At 54.9% G+C, this 13066-nt stretch overlaps 1 protein-coding gene across 2 annotated transcripts in view; it reads left to right on the plus strand.

Annotated features, from left to right (window-relative positions):
* The window catches only part of LOC125949511 (alpha-2Db adrenergic receptor), an 84101-nt gene that overhangs the window by 26633 nt on the left and 44402 nt on the right, over positions 1 to 13066 (plus strand). The window lies entirely within an intron of this gene.

A 13066-nucleotide genomic window follows, 5' to 3' on the forward strand; every position in this document is an offset into this window, starting at 1 on the left:
ATCCACCGAACCGTCAGACATCTCAAAGCCAAGCGCAAAACGCATAAAATATTGGGTTTGAGGAGGTGCGCTCATGGCCCCGAGTGCAATAATACAGAGCAGTGTAGCAGGCAGCAGTAATAGCAGTAGTAGTAGCAGTAGTAGTAGTAGTAGAGCAGAGGTCTAGAGAAGAGCAACCGTAGCGCTGGCTGTGAATTCGCCCGCGGAAGTGCTCGCTGGCTGGCTGGCTGGCTGGCTGGCTGGCTGGCGCGCAAAAGGGATGATGGATGAGTTTGCTCATTGCCTTCCACAGCTCCACCCCCTCCTGTGCCCTTTCTCCTCGGTATTTACAAGCCATACGTCACGCCACGGATCACGGTTGGTAGAGAAGTTGGGGGTTGCACAATCGGTCAGCTAATCGGTTTGGACCCGTTGGCCCTTGACGCCGGCTCGACCTCGACCGGACTCCGGACCCACCCCCCGCTCCCTTTTCCCGGGCCCAGTGTGCGGTGGACAGCACGAAAAACGGAAACGATTAAGCATCGGACCATCGGTCTGCTCCGTTTGCCGACTGTGTGCGACTGTGTGTGTGTGTGTGTGTGTTTAAAAGCGCTAAAAAAAGGGAAGGGAACAGAACAGCACACAGAGAGCGTTCGGCTTGCGATGGAACGAACGAACCCCTTTTTGGGCCGATTTTGAGATGCTCGGGGCCACCATTTTCGGACCACTTAATGTGTGCGTGTTTTTGGTTTTTTTTTTGCCCTCTAACACACACACACATGCATTTCAAAAACAACATGCAATCGCTGTAAATCGCTGTATCGCTGAGTAATGTACTGCTACTTCCTCTTCCCCTTCTCTTCCGCCTCTCCGTGTGCAAAACCGTGTGCAGCGTGTGACATTTTCAGGCATTTCCATTTTGGATGCCACCGGCGCGCCGGATTGTGGCTGTCGGTCCGGGGGGTGGTCGTCGTGGTTTTGCTGCATCTTCCAAACGCAATCTTTTGGTCGCAATCGACAGCGACGAGGAGGAGTCACAGGGGGCGGGGGGACGTACGAACCCGATAGTACTATTGCCGATAGTTGACAGTCATACCATACCATTGCATACCAGGAACCACAGCCAGCCCAAGATACCAGCAGAACTCTTTCGCACGCCTAGCCCCACACACACACACACACACCTCTCGCCTGGAAAACAACCACAAAACCACCATCGAGCAACGAGACAAGCGCCATGCCGAAAACGTGGTAATGTCTTGTCATCTGGCATGGCAGTGGGGGAGGGGGGGGGAGGAAGGGGGCCTCCATTTCCTCCTTTCCTCCCCGGAATTTTTGCCTCAACCACACAGCAACAACCTGCAACAACTGGCTCCTGGATGTCCTGGGGTCCCGGATCCAGTAGCAACCGATTTGTGGTCGAGAGTGCTTCTCTCTCTCTCTCTCTCTCTCTCTCTCTCTCTCTCTCTCTCTCTCTCTCTCGCTGGGTCTCGCTCGTCTTGTTCCATTTCATCGGTCGGTCGAGTCCAGCAGCCAGCAAAAATAAGAAGAAAAAAAATCCGAAATGAAATGCTTTCTACTCGGCTGCATCTAGAACACACACACAGACACACACATACACACATGCGGAATTCCGAAATTGCTTCACAACCGGAACGGGCCTCTCTCTCTCGCTCTCTCTCTCTCTCTCTCTCTCTCTCTCTCTCTCTTGCTCGCTCTCTCTCTCTCTCTTTCTCTTTCTTTCTCCTATGGGCCACAAATTAGCTGGGTTAATCCTGTTCGCTCGGTAGCACACTCCCACTCACCACCGTATACCCACACACACACACACACACACACAGCAGCCAGCAACAACAACAGCAACAACAGCAGCAACAGCAACGGCAAGGCCCCGGACCAGACCCAAGGCCCGGTGCTGAAGATGCCCAATTCTGCGGGCGATTTTTCGGAATTAACAACGGAAAGACGGAAGGGAGGGGGAGGGAGTGAGGAGGGCTGGGGGTGGACTGCTTTCAATGGCAGCATCGACGGCCGAGCAGGAGTCGAAGGAGAGAGAGAGAAAAAAAGAGAGAGAGCCAAAAATGCAATTCTCTTCCCTTTTTATGCCCCTCTCCTTTCTCTTGCCACCCTCTGGGGGTGGGTGGTGGTGTGCTACAGCAGCAGCAACAGCATCAACAGCAGCATCAGGGTTGAGAGTAGGTCGAGTGAATTTGTTTGATATAAAATATGAAAACCGGACCTCCGGGCACTCCTGGGCACCCGGGCTGAACCTCTGGATGGTGGTGGTGGTGGGCTGGACCATCAGGAGCCCAGCGACCAAGCAGCCGTCGGTTGCAATGGCTCGTACTGGGGGGAAATGGTCGAGGAGGAAGAAAAGATGGTGAAAGGAAGTGAGAGAGAGAAGGGAGAAAGGGACCTGCCCGGTTCCTGGCAGTGAATTTGCACAGTCGTCGTTCGTCGTCGCCAGCGGCGGCGGCCAACGACGGCGAGATGCCAGGAATCTCACTGACGACAACAACGACGACGACGACGACGAGCAGCAGCTAATAAAAAAGAACATTCTCTTCTCTCCTTCTACTACTGTTGCTGCTGCTGCTGCTGCTGTTGCTGCTGTTGCTGTTGCTGCTGTTGCTTCTGGTTTCGGTCCCGTTTCGGGGGTTTTTGGTTGGCAAAAGGGGTGGGGGGTGCGGACCTTGCGGCATCCAGGCTTTGGGCGCTCCCAACCGAGATAATGCTCCACAAGATGCCGACCAAACACACACACACACACACACACACACACACAAGCACAGAGCTGAGCTAGGGATAAACTGATCGATGACGTAGGCTTTGGTTGAGTAGTAGTAGTAGTAGTAGTTCGTACGTGATGCGTGTTGGAGTGTTGCTTTCTTCTTCTTCTTCTTCCTGCTGCTGGCATGCTGGGTGACCGTTCGGGCATTCCGTTTTGCTCGATCTCCCCAGATACCAGTACCCGACACACACACACACACACACACACACACACACACACACACACACACTCACACACACACACACACGCGGGTGCGCTCTCGAGCATAAGGGTGAAAAATCTGCTGCTGCTGTTGCTGCTGCTGTTGCTGCTGCTGCTGTTGGTATTGTTTACTCACGCGGCACAGTAGCTGGAAAAGAGGAGGAGGAGGAGGAGGAGGGGAAAAAGGGAAGCACGGCATTTTCCCCATTTCACACACACACACACACACACACACACTTACTACGAGAGTTGCAGCTGCTGCTGCTACTGCTACTGCTGCGGGTGCTGAGTGGACAAGAGGGAGGCTGTGGAATGCTGCACACCGCCGCCATTCCCGGGCCTAGTGGCCTGGCAAATTGTTTCTCCCCTTCCTCCCTCCACCCCGCCTACCCCTCTCTGCCCTTGTGACGGTGATTAAGCTGTGGCGAGGCGCGAGTGGCGGTGCCACGGCCACAAAACCACTATCGGATCTACATTCCCCCTCTCCCCCTCCCTCCTTTTCTTTCCATTTGTACTCCCAAAGCTCAACCGACTGCCAGCAGCAGCAGCAGCAGCAGAGCTCTGGCCCGGAATTCCAAATTTACTTTCTTCAAAACCAACCAACCAGAGGACGGAAAGCGATAGCAGAAGAAGCAAGGGAAGTGAGGGATGGAAGAGAAAGGGAGGTGGGGGGGGGGGCGAGCAGAAAAACCCGCTTTTCTTCGCCGACGATAAAGCATGAATTGCCAATTTCCGCTCCACTTTGCCTGCTCCACGGTCGTGAGAGGTGGGGTGGGGGGAGGGGGGGAGTGAGAGTGCGAGGGAGAGAGGCCGCTTACTAGTGTCAACCGGGGAACGGGAGAAAAAAACGGGGGAGGGGGTTGATAAAGTGAAACACACCATCACCACCGGCCCTTGCCCACTGCCTTCATCCGTTAACACGTTCGACTCGTCTCGACTCGACTTGGGGTTGACAGACTAACAGCACCCCCGCACCCCCTCCCTCCCCTATAGAGTGCTGATGATGGACCCCCAAAAAGGACTTATCGATGGCGACGGCGACGGTTATGGTTATGGACAATCGCCAATCGAGCAATCGAGAAGCAATCGTCGTAGTCGTATACACGTCACTCTGAGCCGGGAGGGGTGGGAGTTGGGGGTGTGAATGACCGAATCGCTCTGGACATTGCATCTCATCGCCTTCGGATCGGCGGAAATTGTTAACGACGACGACACCATCCCCCCCTGGTTGGTGTTGTCCGGTCCGGATGGGGATGTAGATATGCGATTCCATCCCCTAGCGCCATGTTGTTAGGGGATGTAACACCTTTCCTCACAAAAAAAGCTTCGTCGTGGCCGGAAAGCTACCTCGACTCGAATCTAATCGCCACCAGCCGCGACGTCAGTCACCCTCTGGGGGAAGGGGGTGTGAGGGGTGACATTCACCCCACAGCCCGCATTAAGCAGAAAGTAAAACAAAGATTAGAGGTGGCACCGGAAGGCGGAACATAAAACGGAATCCCGGAACGCGGGACGGGACTGGACGGGGGGTCGATCGTGAACGTGACCACCCGGCTCACACACACACACACACGCACACCCTTCCGATTCGCCTGTTTCTAGACAACTGACAACTGACTTAATTTTACATTCCATCCTGGGCGAGAGGCAGAGGTAGAGGGAAAAGCGAAGGTAGAGAAGGGAGGGGGAGGGGGTGTGGGGGAGTAGGGGGTGAGGGATGCCGGCGACGGCGAGTTGACCGTTCTTCACGACGAGCGGGTCGATCCCCATTCCAACGGTGGAAAACCTGCGACTCGCTTTTTCGGCCGTTTGTTTTAGGGATCGTGTGTGTGTGTGTGTGTGTGTGTGTGTGTGTGTGTGTGTGTGTGTGTGTGTGTGTGTGTGTGTGTGTGTGTGTGTGTGTGTGTGTGTGTGTGTGTGTGTGTGTGTGTGTGTGTGTGTGTGAGAGAGAGAGGGAGATTTCTAGGAACACCGGTCATCCATCCGCGTTAAAACGGAGGAGCTCGGGACCGAACGGCTGCGAGCAGTCGTAAGCGTGAAAAAGCAAAAGGAGGTAAGAGGAGGGGGATAAGGGATGTTGAGGGTCGGGAATGTTGAGTGTCAAACTTTTGAGGCAGGTTGGTGGGGAAGGTAGGGCAGGACGAGAGGTTCCGGCATAATCTCGGTCGTTACGGCTGATGATTATTGTCATCCATCCAGCAACCAGCCGGCCGGTCAGCCTCTCGACCTTATTTACCGCCGGGCACCCGGATCATCCCCTGGCTACCAATTCACACCCTCCCTTCCCTCTTATCATCCCCCGCCCATTAAGTGTCGCACATTATTGCTCCGGTTCCGCCACTACTACTACTACCGCGAAAGAAGACACCGATTCGAGAACATCTTCTCCCTTACATCCCTCCCGCGCTTGAAAAAACAACAACCCCTCCGGTCGAAAGCCCCGCTAAAAAGGGTCTGGAGTGGAATAGCCGAAGCGCTGGAATCGTTAAGTAGGCAACATTATTACCACCAGGACCCCGGACCGGACCAGGACCGCGTTTCCTGCTTCTCCTTCCCTTCCTTTTCCAAGTCACCCCTTTTATCACCTCCCCTTTGCTCGCCGGACCTTCTCGACTCGAATCGATCCGTCCGTCCGTCGTGTTGCGCCCGCAATTAGATGCATGTCACCACGAATCAAGGTAGCACGAGCCCGCACACACACACACACGCACGCACACGCACGCGACACCCACCTGTTGACGTTGCCCGTTCGGCGTCTCCACAACAAACCTAGCGCGGAAGGGGGAGAGGGTGCTGAAGCCCCGGGGTAACGAAGCAGAAAAACGCCCATAAACCCACCCCTGGTGGAGGAAGGGATGATCGGGTTGGGGAGGGAAGGCAGCTGAATATGAGCACATAAGCATGATTATGATGCCCGTCGTCACTCATCGCCGCGCTCGCGACTCGCGATTTCTGTAATTCAACCAAACACCCCGCGTCCTGGGGGTTGCTCCCTTCCCCCCTGTGTAGGGGTGAGGGGGCCCCGCGTTTAAAATGTAATCCCGGTGCCCCGGTTGGTAACGCGAATCGCGTGACTGTGACGCGTGCTTCGGTGCTCAACGGTGGTGCTGGTGGTGGTGTTGACGACGATTTACATCCATATTTAATAAACTTGTTGATTTAGTCTGGTTGGTTCGTTGGTTGGTTGGTTGGCCTCGGTCTCAGCCAGCAATCGCCGATCACCGGTCGCTGCGCACCTCCTTCCTCCATCCCTCATCCCCGCGGGGAATACATTAACAACCCGCAGCCGGTGTCACTGTTGCTGCTGCTGCTGCTGCTCCCGTCAGCCGGATGTCCCATTTTCGGCTGCCATTATTATCGCTGGTGCTGGTGGCAGTTGTATCGCTGTTCGCACCCCCCTGCTCCTCCCTTCCTGCTTTCCTTCCTTTTTTCCTCCTCCTCGACGGCAACGCGATTTGAGCGATTTGAGCTGCGCCCCGAAACGAAACGAGGATTGCTGTCGTCGTCGTCGCAGGCGTCGTCGTCGCAGGCGTCGTTGTCGCGAGGCGTCATGTCGCCATCATTATGATCGTCATCTTCCTCCTCCCGCTCCACCGGGCCACCGAGGCCGGGGACACAATCGATGCGGCGATGCCGGAAGGGCTGTTGCTGTTAAATGCAATCAAAGGAACGCCCCGGGGGCATGGGGAAACGGGGCGGAAAACGAGGCGAGGGGTTGCGATGGCAGGATACCAATAAAAATAGAAATGTCACCGAGCTGTCAGCCGAGCAGAGAAATTCGACTCGACCTCGACCCCCTCGACGCTCGCGACTCGACTCGACTCGATCCAGGCAGCAGTAGCATCGCCTGAGGAAGGGGAGGAAGGGGAGGAAGGGTGGCACACAATGGGATGGGAAACAACTGAACTCTCTGACAGCCAAACACACCGTCCTTTTTGAGAGTTCAGTGGATGATCAGCGCCATCACTTTTTTGGGCAATCCATCCTCATCATCATCATCATCATCATCAGTAGCAGCAGCGAGCAGCAGCAGAAAAGCAAGCAAGCAGCAGTTTCCAGGCCCTCTACTCTCTCTCTCTCCGAGATTCGTATCCAAATCGACGGAAAACACGACAACAGATCAATTGCTGCCGGCCATTTCGTCCCCTCGACGGAACAGTCCACCAATAACTGGACAACTGGGCGCAGCTGTCAAATTTCACGGGCACGGACCCGGATGGCCTGGAGTATACGCTGGCAGGCAGCATCGACATCGCACAAACCATAAACCAGGCAACCCATAATTGGAACAACAATTCGCCTGCAGGTAGGCAATTCACCGCGCGCATAACGCACAACGATGCGTACACGATGCCAGTGAGTGCATTTATCGGTGTACTGTGCGTGTGTATGTGTATGTGTGTGTGTGTGTGTATTTGCGATGCGATGAAGTAAATTATGAACTATCGCACTGTGACTACTCGCACACAGATTCGAGGACGCTTCGCTGGTTCGCGAACATGGTTTTGGGCCCACGACACAAAGAGAGAGAGAGAGAGAGAGAGAGAGAGAGAGAGAGAGCTGGCCGGCTACTACTGCTGGCTGATAGGCGACACGGCCGGGAACATAAAACGTTGAACCAGCATATAATATAGTGAACCCAGCTCGTGCGCTCACTGCTCACACTGGGCCGCGCATTAACCTACTAGCAGCTACACCGCACCCCAGCTTCTTTCCCCTTTCCCCATCCCTCCTCAGACCCACACACACGCACGCACACGCACGGTCGCGTGGCCTTCGCATCGTGCAAACAGAAACAATTGACCGCCGGTCGTCGTCGTCGTCGAAATCGTCGTCGAATCCGATTTTACGACCCGACGGTCTCGCATTTTACATCCGTCCCTGCCATTCGTGTGTGTGTGTGTGTTCGGATGTTCAGATGAGGGATAAAAAACGGTGTAGAGGAGTGGGAAGGACTTTTCGGTGGGGCACAATTACTGCCACGCGTCCGAAAACATCGCATCGCATCTCGGTGCGCCCCAAAAAACCCCGGACCCGGCACCACCTTGCTACCACCTCCCCCACGCGTCTGAATGCCAGCCACACTCACTCTACACTGACCGTTTGGGACTTGGATAAAACGCGATTGGCTTCGCCCGTTCCCGGTTTTCGTTCCGGAGTGCATTTTTCGTGCGCGCGCGAATCAATTATGAAATCTGTTGCAAACGGCAGCAGCAGCAGCAGTAGCAGCAGCAGCAATCCTCCCTCCCTTCCCCTTCTCGATGACGTGGCAGAATGGTGTGGACTTCAAACGTAATCCTCCTCTCCCCTGCACTGCATACACTTTATACACTGTGGATATCGTAACTACATTTGCTACAAAAACATCGTCATCAGCGCTTTTCGCGTTGCGTTTTTCGGGTTTGGAAGGGGCCGAAGGTGGGGTCACGACCAGCTCATGAAATACTCGTTAGTTAGACTCTGTTGGCCCATAAAAATCGACCATCATCGCCGCGGCCTGGCAGTGGAATTAGCGGCGCAGCGCGGCGATGAAACGTTTTTCGAAGGGAGGAAAAAAGGAAGCCCGGTGCGAGGGGAGGGGGGGGAACATCGAATCATCAGCACCCGCTGCCCGTGCTGCCCCTGCTCCTGCTGCTGCTACTGTTGCTATCCAATCGATTCAACGAAAGCATAAGGAAAGGACGAGACCGCGAGAAGAAGGAAGAGGAGGTTGCTATAAATTCCTGCGCCCCAAAAAAATGCGATCCGCTAGGCGCCTAGGCTAAGGTTGATGGTTTCAGGTGGCATAGCCATAGCCACCCCGCTCCTCGCCCCGCTCCCTCCCTCCCCCATTCCAACCAACGGAATTGCCATTCATAAGTTCATTTATTTGGAGTCGTCGTCGTGGTCGGCGGCACCCTGCGGTGTGGGCGGGATGGTTTTGTCCCCATGAACTCCACGTCCTCTCCCCCCCCCTGCTTGTTGTTATCGCTGTTGAGCTGTTGAGCTGTTGCTGTTGTTGTTGTTATTCATAAATTATAACGTTTATTACGTTAATTAACGGTATCGTCGGTGTTCGCTGTTGCTGCTGTTGCTGTTGCAGCCGGCCGGCGCCGCCGCCGCTGCTGCTGACGACCTCGACCAAAACCCCGCAACTCACACCCCCACCAGGCAGCCCTCCGCTTTCATGCTTGCTACCGGGCACCGACCGACGGTCAGCGAGCGAGCGAACGAAGAAGATAATAAATCGCTTCTGCAAACGGGGCAATTAATTTGTGGAACCCCTCACCCTCCCCACCCCTCTTCCCGGGGGCTCATCCACGCCACGCCACCCCTAGAAAACAAGGGAGGGATGGCGGAAGGTGAGGATTCCCCTCCGTAAGGAAGAAGTTTAGCCCCGAGAGACCCACCTCAGGGGAGGAGTATTGTTTGTGTGTGTGTGTGTGTGCGGGTGTTGTGTGAATTTTTGCCACGAAAATTAGCTTCATCGCCCACCCCGCCAGCCCCGTTCGGCCCCCATCGCTGCAGGAAGGAAGGAAGTACGAAAATGCTCCATGGCTCCAATTTGAGCTCCGTTTTCCCGGTGCCCTCAGCACCCCCTAGCCCGCCGGTAATACATATGGTGTACGCAAAAAGAACGGGATCTACCAGTGGGGAGGTTCCGGTTACGTTAATTACCTCGCAGAATCCCAGCAGACGAAAGGGGAGATGTGAACAGGGGAGGGGGTTGCGATGGTAAGGTGGTCGCCGAAGCCGAAAGACGACCGCGACCTGATACCGATCAGCGTAAAGAGCTAAGTTCTCTCCCGGAAACTCCTTCCCCCACCCCCGTTACTACGTCAAGGGAGGGTTTTTGGGGAGACGCTTCAATCGAACTGTCAATAAAACCACGAGAACTCCTCACGAGACAACGAGCGACGAGAGAGGGACGCAGGCAGAAAGTGATCCGACGGGCAAATTATTAATCCACCCCCCCCGTCATTCGTCCCTCGTTAAGGGGTGGAGGGGCTCAGCAGAAAGGGTGCGAGGGTTCGTTGCTGCTGCTGCTGACCCTTTTTTTTTTTTGTTCCATTTCAATCGCTTTTGTTTTTTTTCTGTCTTTTTGCTTTTTTTCTTTTTTGCCTCCCTGTTTGGATCGGGAGTCCAACCCCCACTTCGGGGGTGCTAGACCCTCACCTTCCTCAATTCTCAATCGCCAGCAACGACGACGGCGATACGGGGGGGATTATGATGTCTAAAGTGATTGAAATGAAAAGCCAGACACAGTGTGGAAGCCAGAAAGGAAAGGACGGACTCTCCCCTGGCGAGGAGGGGATTTGCTCTGCCCCCAGAGGGGAGCACATAAAAACGGGCAAACGCTTGTACCACTCAGCACGCCCACCCCTACTGGCCCCTCGGAAATTCAATCTGCCGACCACAAAGGAGCACACAGGACAGGAGGTCAGGTCGGGCAGCGAGCGACTACCGACAGACAGACAGACAGCAGGCTTCTGGGCATCTAGGGCATCTAGGCCCCAGAGTTCAGGGTTTGTCATTGGCCGACGGATCCGGATTTTGATGAAAAATGTACGATTGAGTAGAGAGAGAGCAGAGCAGAGCAGAGCAGAGACAGATCGGGATTTATCACTTCATCATCATCATCATCAGCAGCAGCAGCAGCAGCAGCAGCAGCATTGGTATCAACCCCGGCAGCATCGTCGTCGTCGTCTCGGGCACTACTACTACTACTACTGCTGTTGCGAGAGCGTCATAGTGCCTGTCAGGTTCGTCATTTACGAGGACGACCGCCGCGTACTCGCCCGGAGGACGCTTCAGGACGCGCTGTCTCGGAGGATTAAGGCTGACCGGATGCTGGCTGCTGGCTGCTGCTGCTGCTGCGGTTGCTGGTGGATGGGAGGGAAGGGAGGGCAGATAGAGAGCGATGGAGTGATTGCCTCGTACATCGTACCATAGATTGCTCATCGTCCTCGTCGTCGTCCTCGACATCATCGTCGTAGGCCTCTGTGTGGCGTTGCGGTTTTGTGAGGTTAGGGTGTGCTCCGTTGGGAGGCTGTCCGTGTGCGCGCGTGCGTGTGTGTGCGTGTGTGTTGCGTTGTTGTCAATGGAGTGGAACCTGAAGACGAAATGGAGCGCAATTGGCATCGAGGGGCCGACCAGCCGACCGGCCGGCAACCACAGCTCCATCGTTTCCACCACTACAAGCCCTTCCCTTCTCGTCATCCCCTCTTTATTCGTGACGCAAATGCACTTAAGCACCTGGGAACACCACAACCAACCAGGGCAGGCTGTGAATATTGAATCAGGCTTTACCGGGCGGCGGAAAACCGGTTTTCCGGATTGACCATTTCCGCTACCCCCTCGGCGCTCACCATCCCCCCCCTCTGGAAGACATATTACACAAAGACCGACCCTCAAAGAGCATCCATTCCGGTCCAGCATCTCCATTAGCCGTTTGAAAAATGGATCCCCAGCCCCCCCAAAAACGAGGGGGAAGGGGGAGAGGGCGGTGGTTCCTACCGTTTGTCCTTGTTCGGTGCGCCAATATATATGGCGTCATTTCATAATCGATATCGATGTGTTTAGATACTAAGGGCGCTTATTGTCAAGGAAGGTATGGAAATGATGATGATGATGATGATGATGATGATGGTAAAGTAAAGAAAAGCAAATGACTGGTCCGAGTCCGGGTCCGGGTCCGGTCCGTTTCGCTCGTTAATTAACCAACAAATTGTTCTCTCACTCCCCTTACGCGCCGGGGGGCACAATAGAGATGGTGCGTTGGGGGAGGGGGTGGTTTCGGTACCTGACCTAGCCTGGCCACGGCCACGCAGTCTCGAGTCTCGAGCCACGCATCGTCATCGGCAATGTACCAAGCAAGCAAGCAAGCAAGCAAGCAAGCTTCTCTTCTCTTCCATCCATGCCATCCATTAGCGTGAGGGGAGGGTAATGATTGCTTTGGAGCAGCAGCAGCAGTAGCAGCAGCAGCAGCTACCAGCAGGCCCAAAAACGGGATCTGCCGACAGAAAAAAACAAAAAAAAAACCGGGCGTTTGAATTTGGTCCCCCGAACGCCCGGAGGGGAGACCGAGCCCCGTTTGTCATCCGGTCCAAATGGGCATTAAAATTGCATTGGAACGAACGAACGCCTGCTGACATGGCCGGGCCGGGCTGGCTGGCTTCTGGCTTGGCCCCACGCGCACCCTTAACCGCCATCAAACCCCCCCCCGGCCCGCTTTTTGTGCCGCCTGGCGGTCGACCAACCGGTTGCTGCCGACAGCCATGTCCGGGAATGCCCGAGCGACACACACACATACACACACACACACACACACACACACACACACACAGAGAGCCGAACCGAAAAACCACCAGCCAGCCGGCAAGGCACACCGGAATCGAAAATAGCAACAGAACGCACGCACACACACACACACCATACCGCACTAGCAAAGGATGCAAATGTAAGGCAGCCCTGGAAGGGGTGGGAGAGGGGGGACGGCACGATCAACCTGGACACAACACTGTGTCCACATTCCACGCTTTTTACCTCCCTGTTTTTTTTTGTTGTATTATTTTTGCATTTTTTTCCCTTTCGTTTCGTTTGTTTTGACACAACGACGGGGGACGGGCATCTGGGATGGAGGGGGAAGGGCGGCTGCTGTTGGCACAAGCGGCACACCGAGTAACAGCAACAATAGCAACAGCAACAGTTGCAACAACCGAAAAAATACAAAAAAAACCGAAACCATAACCATAAATATTAATCATCTGGTAGACGGGGGGTGCCTGTGTGCGTGTGTGTGTGTGTGCCCGGTGGAATGTCGCTCCACGGTGGCGGGGACACATCGGAATGCACTTGGCTTGCTGCTGCTGCTGCATTCGCGGAATGTTTTTTGCGAGAAAACCGAAAGCGCTGCTGTTAGTAGTCGTAGTAGTGGTAGTGGTAGTGTGTAGGCAGCAGTCGGGGTCGGAGGTGCAGCATCAGTAGCAGATGGTGTCGTCATCGTGTCGTGTTGATTTGACACATTGTTGGCGGCCGCGGCGTTTTCTGTCTCTCTCTCACACACACACCTCACGCACGTACTCATCGGCAGCCATTTTCGATTTTGCGTTTTGC

Source organism: Anopheles darlingi, chromosome X (genome assembly GCF_943734745.1).
Source record: "Anopheles darlingi chromosome X, idAnoDarlMG_H_01, whole genome shotgun sequence".
NCBI lineage: Eukaryota > Metazoa > Arthropoda > Insecta > Diptera > Culicidae > Anopheles > Anopheles darlingi.